Raw genomic sequence first — 18,733 nt, forward strand, 5'->3', positions numbered from 1 at the left:
AGATTGGGAGGCCAGATCAGCATGAACAAGTTGGGCTGAAGGGTCTATTTCTGTGCTGTCTGATTATGTGAGTCTATGACTATAAGTCCACATAGAAGAACAACCAAAATGGATTATTATTTCAAAACTACTTAAGTAGCTTTAAAATATTCACAGGAAGCTTGTTTTCAGCTGATTTTTGGTCTCTCCTTTTGAACTATGTATCTTCTGGTTCGGGGCTTCCAATGACTGCCTCTCCCCATCTCAATTCTGAAGATGTCATTAGAATCACAGTATGGTTACAGCACAGACGTCCATTTGGCCTGTTGTGTCTGTTCTGGTTCTCTAAGCGAGTGATACGCCCTGTGCCATTCCCCCAACTTCTCCCCATAATCATACACATTCTCCCCTTTCAGATAATAATCCAATTCCTGTGTGAATACTGAAAAAATATCCATTAACCATTACTGTCACTCAGACTGTTTTGTGTCTATGTTGCTACTGTCCCTTTCATTCTATGCGCTTTAACAAGTCTTTTTTTAAAACACTGAGTATTAAATGCCCTTTGGAAGACATGCATAAAGGCAGTGGCATTACCCTTATTGACCCTCTATTACCTCTTCAAAAAACTCTAGTCACTTAGTTAAGCATGATTTGCATTTAAAAAATTTCATGTTAGCTTTTTTTAATTGACTGACTTTTGCCCAAGAGACTATTGATTTTGTCCCATCTTATTGTTTATTGCTGTTAGAAAATTTTCTCCCACCAAAATTAAATTGATTGGCCTGTAGTATCAGGCCTTATTTTTATATACATAATTATTGAACAAGACTAAAACCTTTGCCCTATTCAGTCATCCGATACCATCACTAAGTCCAAGAAGACTACAAAACTTCCAACCAGCACCTCCACAATTTCCACTCTCTGTCATCTGGGATTTTCCAATGGGAAGATGCATGCATCTTTGCTCTTAGCTTTGATAATCAGTAAAGCTAAGGAAATGAGCCAGGGAAGCACACAGCATCATCCAGTGCTATTCCCACTCTGGACTATGTAGTCAGGGCTGATCCAACCTCACACTCACAGTATGCTCATTGAGGCTGCAAAACAATGGAAGCCATCAATGAGTTAGATTGCCTGCTTCAACCTGGCCTACAGTCCATTGAACAGCACAGGCATTGAAATACCCACAGTTGCCCTGGGTTTAATATTATGGGCACTTCCAAAGCCACTGATGGAGCATTAACCAGTTAGCAGTGCACAGATGCAGGAGGCAAGTCAACAATGTGTTGCTCACAAGAGCAAACCCATGACTCTGTGTTCATGAAAGCATGAAAGAATGATTCACATTTCATGGGGGCAATTGTATCATCAGTGAATGTGTGCTGTGCTCTAAGAAGTGCCATCTTTTCGATGAGCTGATAAACTGGAAATTTGTTTGCCCTGTCAGGCTAGATGTAACAGATCACATACTGCTGCTTTGGAAAAGAGCAGGAGAGTTAACACTGATGTCCTGACCAATACTTATCCCTCAAACTACATCACAAACATAGACTATCTGGTGATTGCTCCTTGTGAGAATTTGCTGAGTGCAACTTGACTCCTGTGTTACCCACAATGTAGCAGTGTGTACACTTCAAAAGTAAATACCGTATATATTTGTGGAAACATAACATTTTTAGACTATTTTTTAAGGTTAAATTTATGGGGTCAACTATTACATAGACACTACTTTTGAGGGGCTGAAATTCATGCTGCAGTCCAAAATACTGTATCATTAGCAGAAACCCAATTGATGTCTAAATGAATAAAGAATAAAAACACAAAGAGTGGTTCACCTGGCTCTGACCTGTTGCATCTTCAACTTTCACACCAAATTCGTCCATTTCCCTCCGTTTTAACATAGAAACATAGAGGGTAGGAGCAGGAGGAGGCCGTTTGGCCCTTCGAGCCTGCTCCGCCATTCATCACGATCATTAGTTTTTTCAAACTAACAAACTAACTAAAGAAAAATGCATTTCCTCATTGTAATGTTTATGTACAAGATATTAGCTTGACTCACAAATGTTGGTAGAACTAGGGTTGACATTTACACAAGATATATGGAAAATTCCAGACTTTTGGCCGAAGATAGGGGGTCAACTTTAACTTGAGATCGACTTCTACTCAAGTATATATGGTAAGCTGACCTCCATAATAATGAAGTGCTTTGAGAGGTTAGTCATGGCTCATATCAACTCTAGCCCACCAGCCTGCCTCGATTCCTTCCAATTTGCTTACCAGCAAAACAGGTCTACAACAGACACCATTTCTCTCATCTTACACTCATCCCAGGAACATCTGGATAATAAGGATACCTACATTAAGTTCCCACTTATCAACTACTGCTCTGCCTTCAACACTATAATCCCAACCAAAATAATCTCAAAACTCCAAGACCTAGGTCTCGGCTCCACACTCTGCAATTGGATCCTCAGCTTCCTGACTCACAGATCACAATCAGTAAAGATAGACAATAGCACCTCCTCCACGATAATCCTCAACACTGGTGCCCTGCAAGGATGGGTACTCAGCCCCCGACTGTACTCCCTTTGCACTCATGACTGTGTGGCCAAATATCGTATGAACGCCTTCCACAAGTTCACTGAAGACTCCACTGCTGTAGACTGGATATCAAACAAGGGCGAGTCAGGATACGCGAAGAAAATAGAAAGGTTGTTACTGTGGTGCAGAGATGATAAGTGTCAGCAAAATCAAAGAACTGATCATTGACTTTAGAAAGAAAGGCGGAGGAGGAGGACACGCCCCTATCTACATCAATGGAGCTGAGGTGGAGAGGGTCAAGAGCATCAAGTTCTTAGGAGTAGCGATAAATAACTATCCGTCCTGGACCTCCCACATCGATGTGACTTTAAAGAAAGCACAACAATGCCTCTTCTTCCTCATGGGCTTAGAAAATTTGTCATGTCCATATGGACCCTCACCAACTTTTATAGACGCACCTTAGAAAGCATTCTATCTGGGTGCATAGTAGATTGGTATGGCAATTGCTCCCTCCAGGACCTTAAGAAACTAGAGAAAGCTGTGTAAACAGCCCAGACCATCATGCATGCCAACCTCCCATCCATGGACTCCAACTATACTGCTCATTGCCACAGAAAGGCTGCCAACATCATCAAAGACCCCTCCCATCATGGTAATACTCTCTTCCAACCTCTTCCATCAGGCTGAAGATACAGAAGCTTAAACACACATACCAACAGGTTCACAAACAGCTTCTTCCCTGCTGTTATTAGACTGCTGAGTGGACCTCTCCAATTTCAAATCTAATGTTGATCTTGGTTTTGTGCACCTCCTGTGTAGCTGTAACTTGTAGGCCTCACTCTGTCTAAACACCCTATGATCTATATGTGGAGAAAGTGAGGTCTGCAGATGCTGGAGATCATAGATGGAAATGTGTTGCTGGAAAAGCGCAGCAGGTCAGGCAGCATCTAGGGAACAGGAAAATCGACGTTTCGGGCATTAGCCCTTCTTCAGGAATAAGGAAAGTTGGTCCAGCAGGCTAAGATAAAAGATAGGGAGGAGGGACTTGGGGGAGGGGTGTCGGAAATGTGATAGGAAATGTGAAACCTATCACATTTCCGAGGCCCCTCCCCCAAGTCCCTCCTCCCTATCTTTTATCTTAGCCTGCTGGACCAACTTTCCTCATTCCTGAAGAAGGGCTAATGCCCGAAACATCGATTCTCCTGTTCCCTAGATGCTGCCTGACCTGCTGCGCTTTTCCAGCAACACATTTCCATCTATGATCTATATGTCCTTGTTTGCTATGATCTGCCTGTACTGCTGGCAAAACAAAACTTTTGACTGTACTTAGATACATCTGATAACAATAAATAAAAGAAAGATTATCTTGGATCAACTGAGGTTGTGAAAATTGCTTTATAAATTGAAGTCTTTCTTTTTTTATTGTCACAAGGATTGATGGAAGTTTACAAATACACAGTGTGTATTGTCAGTGCCAAGATGCCAGTAAAGATGGTTGCTAGCTGTGCATGTGCAGATGGCACAGGAATATCAACAAAAGTGATCTTCTGAGCAGTGATTTGCCACATCTACAGGCAGCACCTCTGCTTGCATTACCTTCACAGAATTGATGGTGCATGAAGTAATGAGCTTGAACAGATTTGGCCTGTTTGAGCCAATTCTTTTTATGGATTGTAGTTGTTCCTCTCACCTCCAAAAGCATAATTGAACAGAGTCACTTCTGTAACCAGCTTTGGTCTGGGGAGGCAACAGCCACTAATGTCTGTCAGACTCGATAGATGTAGGTCTCACTGCAAAGATTGAACATGCCAATAAAGCTTATCCATTGGTGCAGCACAGAGGTGAATTCAAAGGTTACTGTTCAATATATGGGGAATGAAACAGAATTGTCCAACTGATCTTACCATGGTTGAAAATGGATGAAAAATTGTTTTATGCACTGCCCAAGAGGTGACTCTCAAGGGTATGACTCTGCCCTGCAGTGTGATTACCTGGGCAGTGTCAACTCTGTTGTAGTGATGAGGCACTGCAAAGCCGTGCATAAATCCTGCACCACCCAAAGATGACATTTAGATACAGCCGGCCTTACAAATCCTGTAATAAGATGTGAAACAGTGCATGTGTTCTCTATCACCCACCAGGGTCAAGTATAATTGGGGATATTATTGCCAAGAGCTTGGGAATAATATTAAAATGAAGTTGATTCCAATACGTCCAAAACCTGGAAAAGATGCCATTTTACCACACATGCACAGAAAATATAGCAAGGAAGAAAAAGATTATTTCCCTTACATAGTGTGTTCCATCTCTTTTGGATGGCCCACTGTGTTTTCCAGTTAATGGAGTACTTTTTGTAGCAGGCACTGAGCATACATGAACACCAATGTATTAATGGCCAGGTGATCTGATTTTCTTAGTGATGCTCTTTTAGGGATAAACATTTGCTGCAGAATTGTTTAAATTGGCCTACCACCCCAACCAATCCATATATTCATGATCTCTAACATCTTCATGCAGGAATACATCAAGCTGGTTACATCTTTAACCATGCAACCTTACATAGCACTTCACCTCGGTCTCTAAATTACAAGAAAAGAAATGAAACCTGCTGGCAGGGAGAGCAAAAATGAGAGGCAATTAAAAAAAAAACAAAGTTAGGTCACTTGTCATCGAGGTTCTTTCCCGTTATCTATCGTTTGCTATTCATCTTAATCATTAACTCAGACAGCCATGAAATTGTAAGAACCTCAAAAACAGCCAGTAAGATCATTTCTCTATTCATTGAGTTAAAATTACAATGAAATATTTTGAGTTGCATAGGAAATATGATCTAAAGATAAGTTCTGATTATTTGCAACAGCTTTGAAAGGAAACATGTAGGAAAATGCCTGGAATACCTTCTGTGAAGTGTCTGAAGGTTATAAGAAAAGGTGAGAAAATAGCATACCTGTGCAGAAAAGACTGAGGTTATTGCACATGCTTTGAAGTAAATATTTGTTTTTATTTAAAATTCAAGTGGAATTCTAAGTTGCTGGCAGAATCAGGGCATCACAGAATGGTAGAATGGTTACAAAGCTAAAGGAGGCCATTTGCTCCATCATGTATATGCTGCCATTTACATAGAACATAGAAAAATACAGCGCAGTACAGGCCCTTTGGCCCTCGATGTTGCGCCGATACAAGCCCACCTAACCTACACTAGCCCACTATCCTCCATATGCCTATCCAATGCCCGTTTAAATGCCCATAAAGAGGGAGAGTCCACCACTGCTACTGGCCGGGCATTCCATGAATTCACGACTCGCTGAGTAAAGAATCTACCCCTAACATCTGTCCTATACCTACCACCCCTTAATTTAAAGCTATGCCCCCTCGCAATAGCTGACTCCATACGTGGAAAAAGGTTCTCATGGTCAACCCTATCTAAACCCCTAATCATCTTGAAAACCTCTATCAAGTCACTCCTAAACCTTCTTTTCTCCAATGAAAACAGCCCCAAGTGCCTCAGCCTTTCCTCATACGATCTTCCTACCATACCAGGCAACATCCTGGTAAACCTCCTCTGCACCCGTTCCAGTGCCTCCACATCCTTCCTATAGTATGGCGACCAAAACTGCACACAATACTCCAGATGCAGCCGCACCAGAGTCTTATACAACTGCAACATGACCTCAGGGCTCCGGAACTCAATTCCTCTACCAATAAAAGCCAGTACGCCATATGCCTTCATTACCGCACTATTTACCTGGGTGGCAACTTGCAGAGATCTGTGTACATGGACACCAAGATCCCTCTGCTCATCCACACTACCAAGTATCCGACCATTAGCCCAGTACCCCATCTTTTTGTTACTCTTACCAAAGTGAATCACCTCACACTTACCTACATTGAACTCCATTTGCCACCTTTCTACCCAGCTCTGCATCTATATCCCGCTGACACATCCTTCCTCACTGTCAACAACTCCATCGACTTTCGTATCATCCGCAAACTTGCTCACCCAACCTTCTAGCCCCTCCTCCAGGTCATTTATAAAAATGACAAACAGCAATGATCCCAAAACAGATCCTTGCGGAACACCGCACTCCAAGATGAACCTTTACCATCAACTACTACCCTCTGTCTTCTTCCAGCCAGCCAATTCCTAATCCAAATCTCCAACTCACCCTCAATGCCATACCTCCATATTTTTTGCAGTAGCCTACCATGGGGAACCTTATCAATCACCTTACTAAAATCTATATACACCACATCTCGTCTACCCTCGTCTACCTCCTTAGTCACCTTCTCAAAGAATTCAATAAGGTTTGTGAGGCACGACCTGCCCTTCACAAAACCATGCTGACTATCCTTGATCACATTATTCCTATCCAGATGTTCATAAATCCTATCCCTTACAATTCTCTCTAAGACTTTGCCCACAACAGAAGTGAGACTCACCGGCCTATAGTTACTAGAGTTATCCCTACTCCCCTTCTTGAACAAGGGAACCACATTTGCTATCCTCCAGTCTTCTGGCACTATTCCTGTAGACAACGAGGATATAAAAATCAAGGCTATTGGCTCTGCAATCTCATCCCTTGCTTCCCAGAGAATCCTAGGATAAATGCTATCAGGCCCAGGAGACTTATCTATTTTCACCCTTTCCAGAATTTCCAACACCTCTTCCCTACATACCTCAAAGCCGTCCATTCTAATTAATTGTGACTCAATATTCACATCGGCAACAATGTCCTGTTCCTGAGTGAATACTGATGAAAAGTATTCATTCAGTGTCTCCCCAATCTCTTCAGCCTCCACACGCAACTTCCCACTACTATCCTTGACTGGACCTATTCCTAACCTAGTCATTCTTTTATTCCTGACATACCTATAGAAAGCCTTAGGGTTTTCCCTAATCCTACCAACTAAGGACTTTTCATGTCCCCTCCTTGCTGCTCTTAGCTCTCTCTTCAGATCCTTCCTGGCTACCTTATAACTCTCAATTGCCCCAATTGAACCTACACACCTCATCTTTACATAGGCCGCCCTCTTCCATTTGACAAGGGATTCCAATTCCTTATTAAACCACGGCTCCCTCACATGACCCTTTCCTCCCTGCCTGACAGGTACATACTTATCAAGGACACTCAATAGTTGCTCCTTGAACAAGCTCCACATATCAATTGTGCCCATGCCTTGAAGCCTACTTTTCCAAGCCACGCATCCTAAGTCGTGCCTCACTGCATCATAATTTCCCTGCCCCCAGCTATAACTCTTGCCCTGCAGTGCACACTTATCCCTCTCCATCACTAGAGTAAAAGTCACTGAATTGTGGTCACTGTCCCCAAAGTGCTCACCTACCTCCAATTCTAACACCTGGCCTGGTTCGTTACCCAGAACCAAATCCAGTATGGCCTCACCTCTTGTTGGCCTATCTACATATTGTGTCAGGAAACCCTCCTGCACACATTGAACAAACACCGACCCATCCAAAGAACTCGAGCTATAGCTTTCCCAGTCAATATCTGGATCGTTAAAGACCCCATAACAACCACCCTATTACTTTCATTCTTCTCCTGAATCATCCTCGCAATCCTTTCTTCTACGTCTCTAGGACTATTAGGAGGCCTGTAGAAAACTCCTAACAGGGTGACCTCACCTTTCCTATTCCTAACCTCAGCCCAAACTACCTCAGATGTCGAGTCTTCATCCATCGTCCTTTCCACCGTAGTAATACTATCTTTGACAAGCAATGCCACACCTCCCCCTCTTTTATCCCCACCTCTGATCCTACTAAAACATTTAAACCCTGGAACCTGCAACAGCCAATCCTGTCCCTGTTCTAGCCATGTCTCCGTAATAGCCACAACATCGAAATCCCAGGTACCAACCCACGCTGCAAGTTCACCTACCTTATTTCGTATACTTCTTGCATAGAAGTATACACACTTCAAACCACTTTCCTGTTTACAGGCACCCTCCTTTGAGATTGATGCCATGTTCCTAACCTCCCTACACTCCAGGTCCTGCACCCTAAAGTTACAGTATAGGTTCCCATGCCCCTGCAGAGTTAGTTTAAATCGCCAAGAGCACTAGCAAACCTCCCGCCAAGGATACTGGTGCCCCTCAGGTTCAGGTGTAGACCATCCTGTTTATAGAGGTCCCACCTTCCCCAGAAAGAACCCCAGTTATCCAGATATCGGAATCCCTCCCTCCTGCACCATCCCTGTAGCCACGCATTTAACTGTTCTCTCTCTCTATCCCTCGACTCTCTATCACGTGGCACGGATAACAAACCAGAGACAACAACTCTGTTTGTTCTAACTCTGAGCTTCCAGCCTAGCTCCCTGAAAGCCTGCCTAACATCCTCAGCCCTCCTCCTACCTATGTCGTTGGTGCCAATGTGGACCACGACTTCGGGCTGCTCCCCCTCCCCCTTAAGGACCCGGAAAACACGATCAGAGACGTCACGTACCCTGTATAGCCACAACATGACCTCCCAACTCTTGTACTCAGTACTCTGACCAATTAAAGACAGTATACCAAACGCCTTCTTCACTATCCTATCTAACTGCAACTCCATTTTCAAGGAGCTATGAACCTGCACTCCAAGGTCTCTTTGTTCAGCAACACTCCCTAGGACCTTACCATTAAGTGTATAAGTCCTGCTAAGATTTGCTTTCCCAAAATGCAGCACCTCGCATTTATCTGAATTAAACTCCATCTGCTACTTCTCAGCCCATTGGCCCATCTGGTCAAGATCCTGTTGTAATCTGAGGTAACCCTCTTCACTGTCTACTACACCTCCAATTTTGGTGTCACCTGCAAACTTACTAACTGTACCTCTTATGCTCGCATCCAAATCATTTATGTAAATGACAAAAAGTAGAGGACCCAGCACCGATCCTTGTGGCACTCCACTGGTCACAGGCCTTCAGTCTGAAAACAACTCTCCACCACCACCCTCTGTCTTCTACCATTGAGCCAGTTCTGTATCCAAATGGCTACCAGTTCTCCCTGTATTCCATGAGATTTAACCTTGCTAATCAGTCTCCCATGGGGAACCTTGTCGAACGCCTTACTGAAGTCCAGATAGATCACATCTACCGCTCTGCCCTCATCAATCCTCTTTGTTACATATGCTTCATTCTTTTTCTTAAACAAACTCTCAATTTCTTTCGTCATCCAGCATTCCCTATACCTACCAGCCTTTCCTTTCACCCTAACAGGAATATACTTTTTCTGGATTCTCATTATCTCATTTCTGAAGGCTTCCCATTTTCCAGCTGTCCCTTTACCTGTGAACATCTGCACCCAATCAGCTTTCGAAAGTTCTTGCCTAATACCATCAAAAGTGGCCTTCCTCCAATTTAGAACTTCAACTTTTAGATCTGTTCTATCCTTTTCCATCACTATTATAAATCTAATAGAATTATGGTCTCTGGCCCCAAAGTGCTCTCCCACTGACACCTCAGGCACCTGCTCTGCCTTATTTCCCAAAAGTAGGTCAAGTTTTGCACCTTCTCTAGTAGGTACATCCACATACTGAATTGTCTTGTACACACTTAACAAATTCTTCTCCATCTAAACCTTTAACACTATGGCAGTCCCAGTCTATGTTTGGAAAGTTAAAATCCTCTACCATAACCACTCTATTATTCTTACAGATAGCTGAGATCTCCTTACAAGTTTGTTTCTCAATTTCCCTCTGACTATTAGGAGGTCTATAATACAATCCCAATAAAGTGATCATCCCCTTCTTATTTCTCAGTTCCACCCAAATAACTTCCCTGTATTTATTTCCGGGAATATCCTCCCTCAGCATAGATGTAATGTTATCCCTTGTCAAAAATGCCACTGCCCTCCTCTCTTGCCTCCCTTTCTATCAATGGAGCTTGGACATAGATACACCTTAAGCTAACTGAGTGATGTCATTGTATCTTTTCCATCTACCTGTAACATACCTTAATATCAGATTTTATGTTCCTTAGCTAACATTTATCTAATAAAGTTTTCTCCTCATGCTATTCAATATATTTGGTTTCAGTGCATATTTATAACTTTCTGAATGTAATAATTAAAGCAATGTACCATTAACAGCATGGATAAAGAAATGAATGATGATACTTAAATTATAGAAAGATGACATACTTTCTACAATTTGAGTAGAATTTATCTGTTGGTAGATGACAGAAATGCTGAAACCTGAAGTTTACATGAAAGCATAATACTACAAGACTGTTGTGTCACAGTGATAGTGCCCCTACCTCTGATCCAGAAAAGTTCCGTTCAAGTTTCAAAGGGATTTCTGACTTGGTAGTTCAGAGGTGTTTCAAAACATCTCTCAACAAGTTGAATAAAAACATCTAAAGCCAAACTCCTGTGGGTGCTGAAACACTGAAATTAAATTAAAATTGCCAGAAATACTCAGCAGGTCTGGCAGTGAACGTGGAGTGAGAAACAGAACCAATATGACATAAAATTTTCCATTCCCTTAAGCAGTATGGGCAATGGAAAGAAAATTGGGAAAATACAGTGAGTGAAAAAAGTCAGATTTTTGACATTAATGATTATTTTCCCTGATCTTCCCTTCAAGATTTGAATAGTTCTGAATCTCACTAATTAGTGATGTCGACTTTATTTCCATGCATTTGCACCTCATCAGCCAACTCCTGCCTCATTTCTATGCAGCTCCCACTCAGCTGCCCTGAGAATCGAGACAGCACTAATTCCCAACAATGAAAGTTAGAGCAGTTACTGAGCAGCACAGATCATTGTTTGCTTCTCTAGGTGTTTAACCGTTGCCACCATTATTACCATTTCCCTGCATGCTCCATGGATACAGTCCTCTTCCACTCTTTGCCCAAGCAAGTGGGCATTGCCATACCACCTGCCTCATCATGGTAGTTTTTGGGCATTTGTCATGCCAGACAGGCAGAGTTATGCAGATACAAACTTAAAAGTCTCACCTGTTTTGGCTATTTCTCTATCTCTTTCATACCTGAAACTAGAACACAATGCTTCCAAACTGCCACATCCATCTGCAAGTCACCATGGTCTTATCAAATCGCATGGCTCATCAGACAGAAAAGACAGGTTTTGGTTTAACATGTGAGTCACCAGGTCTTCGGTGAAGGGAGAGTTTGAAAAGGAGAATTCTTTATGGCAATTTCAGCCAGGCTGAGAATTGATCCCACATTGTTAGCATCACTCTGCATTGCAAAGCAGCTGCCAAGCTCACTAAGATAACTGATCCTCTACTTTATGGGCAGAAAACAGAGAATATGCAATAAGTGGATTGCTGTCTGATTGACAGGAAGTGGTGAATATCGTCCTGCAGAAAATCTTCTATCCCCACACACTGAGCTTTTATGAGCTTTTATTTTCACAATAACCTTTGTTGTGACACTATATCGATTACCTTCTTTAAAATCAAGGACAGTATAATGCAAGCTCCTCTCTATCTACAGCACATGTTATTCCTTCAAAGAACTGCATTAATTGGGTTACATGTGATTTTCACATATCCCAAGCTGACAGTTCACAATTATTTTGAGTTTTTCTAGGTGTGCAGCTATAATTTCTTTCATGATTAATGCTAACACCCTAGTTGCAACAAACATCATTAGATCCGTGGGTTTCAATTTGTTTAGTACCACTTCCCTATTGATTATAATTACATTATGTTCCTCTCTCCCTTCAACCTTGTGATGTATTATTATTACTGAATTTTTAAGGTATTCTCTATAGTGAAGACAGAAGCAAAATATTTGTTAATTTCTTCTGCAAGTTCCTTATCATCTACTATTAACTCATCATTCTCACTCTCTAGAGGATTACCACCCACTTCACTTCCTCTTTCCTTTTTTAAATACCTGCAGAAACTCTTGCTATCCATTTAGAGATTACTAGCTAGCTCCCTGCATGCTCTAATTTTGTCCCCCAAATTAACCTTTTAGAAATACTCTGCCATTCTTTATATTCTACACAGTCATTGGAATTGCCAATTATCTTTGCTTAATTATATGGTTCTTCCTTAAGTTTGCGGCTGTCCTTAAATTCTTTCATTCGCCATGGATGGCGGGTCTTGCTTCTAGAATTGTACAATGCAGTCAGATCAAAATTTCTGCTCTTGGGGTGAGCCTTTACTTTGAGGTCACTAATTAATCATAACATATTATACAATACTAAGTTTGATATAGCCTGCTGTCGTGGCAAGTCAGAAAGTATGATGCTCTAAGAAGCTATTCTTGAGGGTGTCTCCTAACTCTTGATCCATGCTGCAACTGCCAATCTGATTTTATTAATTTATGTGCAGATTAATAACCATGATTATTGCCATCCTTTTATCACAAGCACCCAGTATGTCTTCATGTACCTTTTGTCCCACACCATGATTACTGTTAGGTGACCTCTAGACTATTACTGCCAGTGACTTCTTTTGCCCACTATTCTTCATCTCCCCCCAAACCAATTCTACATGTTGATGTTCTTAACCAGTGCCAAGTCTAATGCTTGCACAGATGCTATTAATAATGCTACCCTTCACATTTACCTAGCTTCCTGTTTCTTAAAAGTCATATTTTTCTCAATATTCAAGACCCAATCATTGCAGTCATGGTTATATATGGCTATCACACCATATTTGTTTACTTTTATGCATACGATCAATTTGCACACCTTATTAGGAATGTTATGTGCATTAAGATATAAAGTTTTTAGTTGCTTTGTCTTTTTGCTATCTTTGAAACATCTAGCCTTGATTGTTGGTGCAATCCTAGGGTTTTTTTTCTCTATTATTCTCTCTGACATTCTCTGACATTCATTTCCTATATAGGTATTACTATTTTCTCCCCTTTACCTTCTCTCAACTCTTTGATCTTTATTTTATCCATCATTTTTTCATTAAAAAGGACAGCCATAGCCAATGCTAAAACCGGTAATGTAACAGAATTAAATCATTGTAATTTGGTTGCCCATGTCTTATGGAAAACAGTGTGGTTTGAATTCAGATGTATACTTTAAATTCTTCATCACAGATTTATAAAATTCCCAAGAATGTCTTTTTCTAGTTTTGTATGTAAAATTTATTCCCTTCTAAAGGAAACTGCTTATCCTTCTAAATTCATTTAGGACTGGAGAGTAATGAATTGGCATTTAGCAAAATTGAAGCAGCAATATGCTTATGATCAGATATCTGTTTTTTGTAACGTTGACTGAGTGAGAAATATTTGCCAGAGCCATCCTTTGGTGGGTGCACGGCCTTGGAAAACTGTACTGTGTGGCAGGGGTCCTCTCCCAGACAAATGCACCCCTCCGTCTTCTGTTGCTGTTCAGCTTTATCATGGTTACCTGGAGCGAGTCTCACATCTTCAAATGTCACCCATTCTCTCCTCTAATATTTACCCATTTTATATTTCTTTTTCCCTTTTACCACCATTAACAACTTCCTTTTCTTATGCACTGGGCCTCCAAACTGCAAAGAGAATTGCAATTCCAGAATTGCGCACAATATTCCAAAAGTGACCTCACCAATGTCCTTGTACAGCCACAACATGATCTCTCAACTCCTTTACTCAATGCTCGGACCAATAAAGGAAAGCATACCAAGCACCTTCTTCACTATCCTATCTTGCTGCGATTCAAGGAGCTATAAACCTGCACTCCAAGGTCTCTTTGTTCAGCAAAACACTGCCCAGGATTTTACCATTAAGTGCATAAGTCCTGCACTGATTTGCTTTTCCAAAATGCAGCACCTCGCATTTATCTAAATTAAACTCCATCTGCCACTCGTCAGCCTATTAGCCCATCTGATCAAGATCCTATTGTACTCTGAGGTAATCTTTTTTGCTGTCCACTACACCTCCAATTTTGGTGTCATCTGCAAACAAACTAACTATACTTCTTACGTTCATATCCAAATCATTTGTATAAATGACAAAAAGCAGTGGACCCAGCACCCATCCTTGTGGCACTCCACTGGTCACAGGCCTCCAGTCTGAAAGGCAACCCTCCACCACCACCCTCTGTCTTCTACCTTCGAGCCAGTTCTGTATCCAAACAGCTAGTTCTCCCTGTATTCCATGAGATCTAAGCTTGATAACCAGTCTCCCATGAGGAATCTTGTTGAATGCCTTACTAACATCCATATTGATCATGTCTATTGCTCTGCCCTCATCAATCCTATTTTTAAAATTCCTCAAAAAACTCAATCAAGTTTGTGAGACACGATTTCCCATGCACAAAGCCATGTTGACTAATCCTAATCAGTCCTCGCCTTTCCAATTACATGTATATCCTGTCCCTCAGGATTCCCTCCAACAACTTGTCCGCCACCAATATCAGGCTCACTGGTCTATAGTTCCCTGGCTTTTTCTTAGCACTTTTCTTACTTAATGACACAACGTTAGCCAACCTCCAATCTTCTGGTACCTCACCTGTGACTATCGATGATACAAATATCTCAGGAAGGGGCCCAGCAATCACTTCCCTATCTTCCCACAGAGTTCTCGGGTACACCTGATCAGATCCTGGAGATTTATCCACCTTTAACCGTTTCAAGACATCCAGCACTTCCTTCTCTGTAATCTGAACATTTTTTAAGATGTCACCACCTATTTCCCTACATTCTATATCTTCCATGTCCTTCTCCACAGTAAACACTGATGCAAAATACTTGTTTAGTGTCTCCCCCATCACCTGCGGCTCCATATATAGGCTGCCTTGCTGACCTTTGAGGGGCTCTATTCTCTCCCTAGTTACCCTTTTGTCCTTTATGCATTTATAAAATGCCTTTGGATTCTCCTTAACCCTATTTGCCAAAGCTATCTCATGTCCCCTTTTTGCCCTCTTGATGTCCCTCTTAAGTATATTTCTCCTGCCTTTATACTCTTCTTAAGGATTCATTCGATCTCTCCTGTCTATACCTGACATATGCTTCCTTATTTTTCTTAACTAAACCCTCAATTTCTTTTGTCATCCCAGCTTTTCCTCCACCTACCAGCCTTTCTTTTCACCCCAACAGGAATATACTGAATCTGGACTCTCATTATCTCATTTTTGAAGGCTTCCATTTTCAAGCCATCCCTTTAACTGTGAACATCTGCCCCATCAGCTTTTGAAAGTTCTTGCCTAATGCCATCAAAATTGGCCTTCCTCCAATTTAGAACTTCAACTTTTAGATCCAGTCAAATCTTTTCCACCACTATTTAAAACTAATAGAATTATGGTTGCTGGCCCCAAAGTGCTCCCCCACTGACACCTCAGTCACCTGCCCTGCCTTATTTCCCAACAATAGGTCAAGTTTTGCACCTTCTCTAGTTGGTACATCCACATACTGAATCAGAAAATTTTCTTCTACACACTTAACAAATTCCTCTCCATCTAAACCCTCAACACTATGGTAGTCCCAGTCTACGTTTGGAAAGTTAAATCCCCGACTATAACTACCTTATTATTGTTACTGATAACTGAAATTTGTTTCTAAATTTTCCTCTGACTATTAGGGAATCTATAATACAATCCCAATAAGGGGATCATCTCTTTCTTATTTCTCAGTTTCACCCAAAAACTTTCCCTGGATGTATTCCCAGGAATATCCTCCCTCAGCACAGCAGTAATGCTATCTCTTATCAAAAACACCACGCCCGCCCCCCCCTCCTCTCTTGCCCTCCCCCACCTCCCTCCCTTTCTATCGTCCTGTAGCATTTGTATTCTGGAACATTAAGCTGCCAGTCCTGTCCATCCCTGAGGCACATTTCTGTAAATGCTATGATATCCCAGTCCCATGTTCCTAACCATACCCTGAGTTCATTTGCCTTCCCTGTTAGGCCTCTTGCATTGAAGTAAATGCAGTTTAATTTATCAGTCCTACCTTGCTCTCTACTTTGTTCCTGCCTGCCCTGGCTGTTTGACTCGCTCTTTTTCCCAACTATACCAGTCTCAGTTTGATCTCTTTCCTCACTATTTCCCAGGGTCCCACCCCCCACCCCCATTTCCCCCCCCCCACAACTTACTCGGTTAAATCCTCCTGAGCAGCTCTTGCAAGTCTCCCAGCCAGTATATTAGTCCCCTTCTAATTCAGGTGTAGTCCATCCTTAGGTCTTTTCCCTGCGGAGGGGAAGTCCAGAACTAGAAGGTATAGATTGAGGGTGAGAAGGGAAGCATTTAAAAGGGACCTAAGGAGTGACTTTTCCATGCAGAAGGTGGCGCGTATACGGAATGAGCTGCCAGAGAAAGTGGGGGAGGCTGGTACAATTGCAACATTTAAAAGGCATCTGAATGGGTATCAGAATAGGAAGGATTTCAAGGGATATGGGCCAAATGCTGGCAAATGGGACTAGATTAGGTTGGGATATCTGGTCGGCATGGACAAGTTGGACCAAAGGGCCTGTTTCTGTGCTGTACATCTCTATGACTCCATAACAGCAGGATCCCACAAAGCACAGCACCTAGTACATTGAATTGCACTACCCTCGGGGCAGTTCCACCCAGATTGTTAGATTAGATTCCCTACAGTATGGAAACAGGCCCTTCGGCCCAACAAGTCCACATTGAACCTCCGAACAGTAACCCACCCGGATCTTATATTTAGCCCTGGCTAATGCCCCTAACACTATGGGCAATTGAGCATCACCAATTCACCTGAGCTGCACATCTTTCATTTGTGGGAGGAAACTGGAACACCCGGAGGACACCTATGCAGCCACAGGGAGAATGTGCAAAATTCAACTGACAGTCAAGGCGGGAATCACATTCCAGTCCCTGGCACTATGAGGCAGCAGTGCTAATCACTGAGGCACCATGCTGCGCCATGGAGGATATTTTACCCCTACTGAGAGAGCCTCAGTTCATATCTCATCAGAAAGAGAAAGGACTATAAGCTGGTGCTGAGTAATTTTTAACAGAAAGAGAAAAGCTTTGACAGTGCAGCATTCCCTTAGTGGGATTGTTAACCTGGAGTCCTGAATGGAATTTGAACACTGAACCTTCTGAGTCAAAATAAGAGAGAGCTATAAGTTGACAGGTCAAGTGAAAACTAAATTACAGTTATTTGGAATAGTAAATATAATTAATCAAATAATAAAAACAGTCCTAATATCATAACTAGCTAACAATCCCAAGCTTTATACTTTCATTCTATTTGCAAAATAAATCCAAATCAGGTAGATTTCATAATTTTGTATTCTCATTCTCAGCTTGGACCCATCCTTCCTTGAATCCTTATCAAAACAATACTTTTAAAATGTTTACAGCATGGCTTTGGCCCAGCAATATTTATTGCAATGTATTGAAGGGAGATTATCTTCCGGTAAAGATCATTAACAAGATTGCTAAACAGGAGAACATTATTGGTCACTCCTGCTGTAATTCCCTGAGTCAAAATGACACTTAAAACCCAACGTTTGAAAAAAACGCACTTAAGCAGTAAATCAAATTCTCATGTAGGCGTAAACAAAGCATCTGCCTAACTGTGAACATGGCAGGATTTCACACAGCACCACTTTCAGTTGATTTCTGTAAATTCCTTATTGCTGTAACACATGTTCCTTTAAGGAGAAAAGCAGCAATTATTTGACTCCTGATCTCTTTGAGCAATGATTTAAAGCTTTGAATATCCACATGCACTTGAAAAGTGTCTGACATGTCTCAGTGTAAAGTAACAACTTTATGTCTATTGGACTTTAAGGGGTAACAGTTGGACCATCTCTGCACTAAGAAACGTAACAAGTCAGCAATAGGCTTATTCTCTGCGGTTTCTCTTTGGGTCCATGGCCATCTCTAAGCCTGTGTGAATCAATATGATTGGGACTAAATGGATGAATAGCGTGTCTATGGAATGCCAAGTGCTTGGATTGTGGTTGTCTTAACACCATGAAATGAACTAATGCATAAAATTGATCATAACAGAAATGTCTATCCCCTGCATGCAAATGAGTGGCCCTGCTTTGGAACACAGATGCTGCTATTGTTTCCCACGGAGATGACAAAAGAAGTGAAAACATTTACAGAGTTGTTTCAAAGTCCAGCATCTGCATTTTTATTATTTTCGCCTTTCACAGAGGGAAGACAAAGAGACGTCTAGTACTCATGATGGATCAGGTCAATAAATACCTATCATTGTCATAAAACCACATACATGCTTCCCAAGGGTCAGCCCATCAGCGAATACAATCACAAATAACATTTCCAACAGGAAAAAGAAAAGTAACAGGGCAGTGGAAACTTT

This window comes from Chiloscyllium plagiosum, unplaced genomic scaffold (assembly GCF_037043375.1).
Source record: "Chiloscyllium plagiosum isolate Xiang-an unplaced genomic scaffold, Cpla_swu_hap1 HiC_scaffold_4, whole genome shotgun sequence".
Classification (NCBI taxonomy): Eukaryota; Metazoa; Chordata; class Chondrichthyes; order Orectolobiformes; family Hemiscylliidae; genus Chiloscyllium; species Chiloscyllium plagiosum.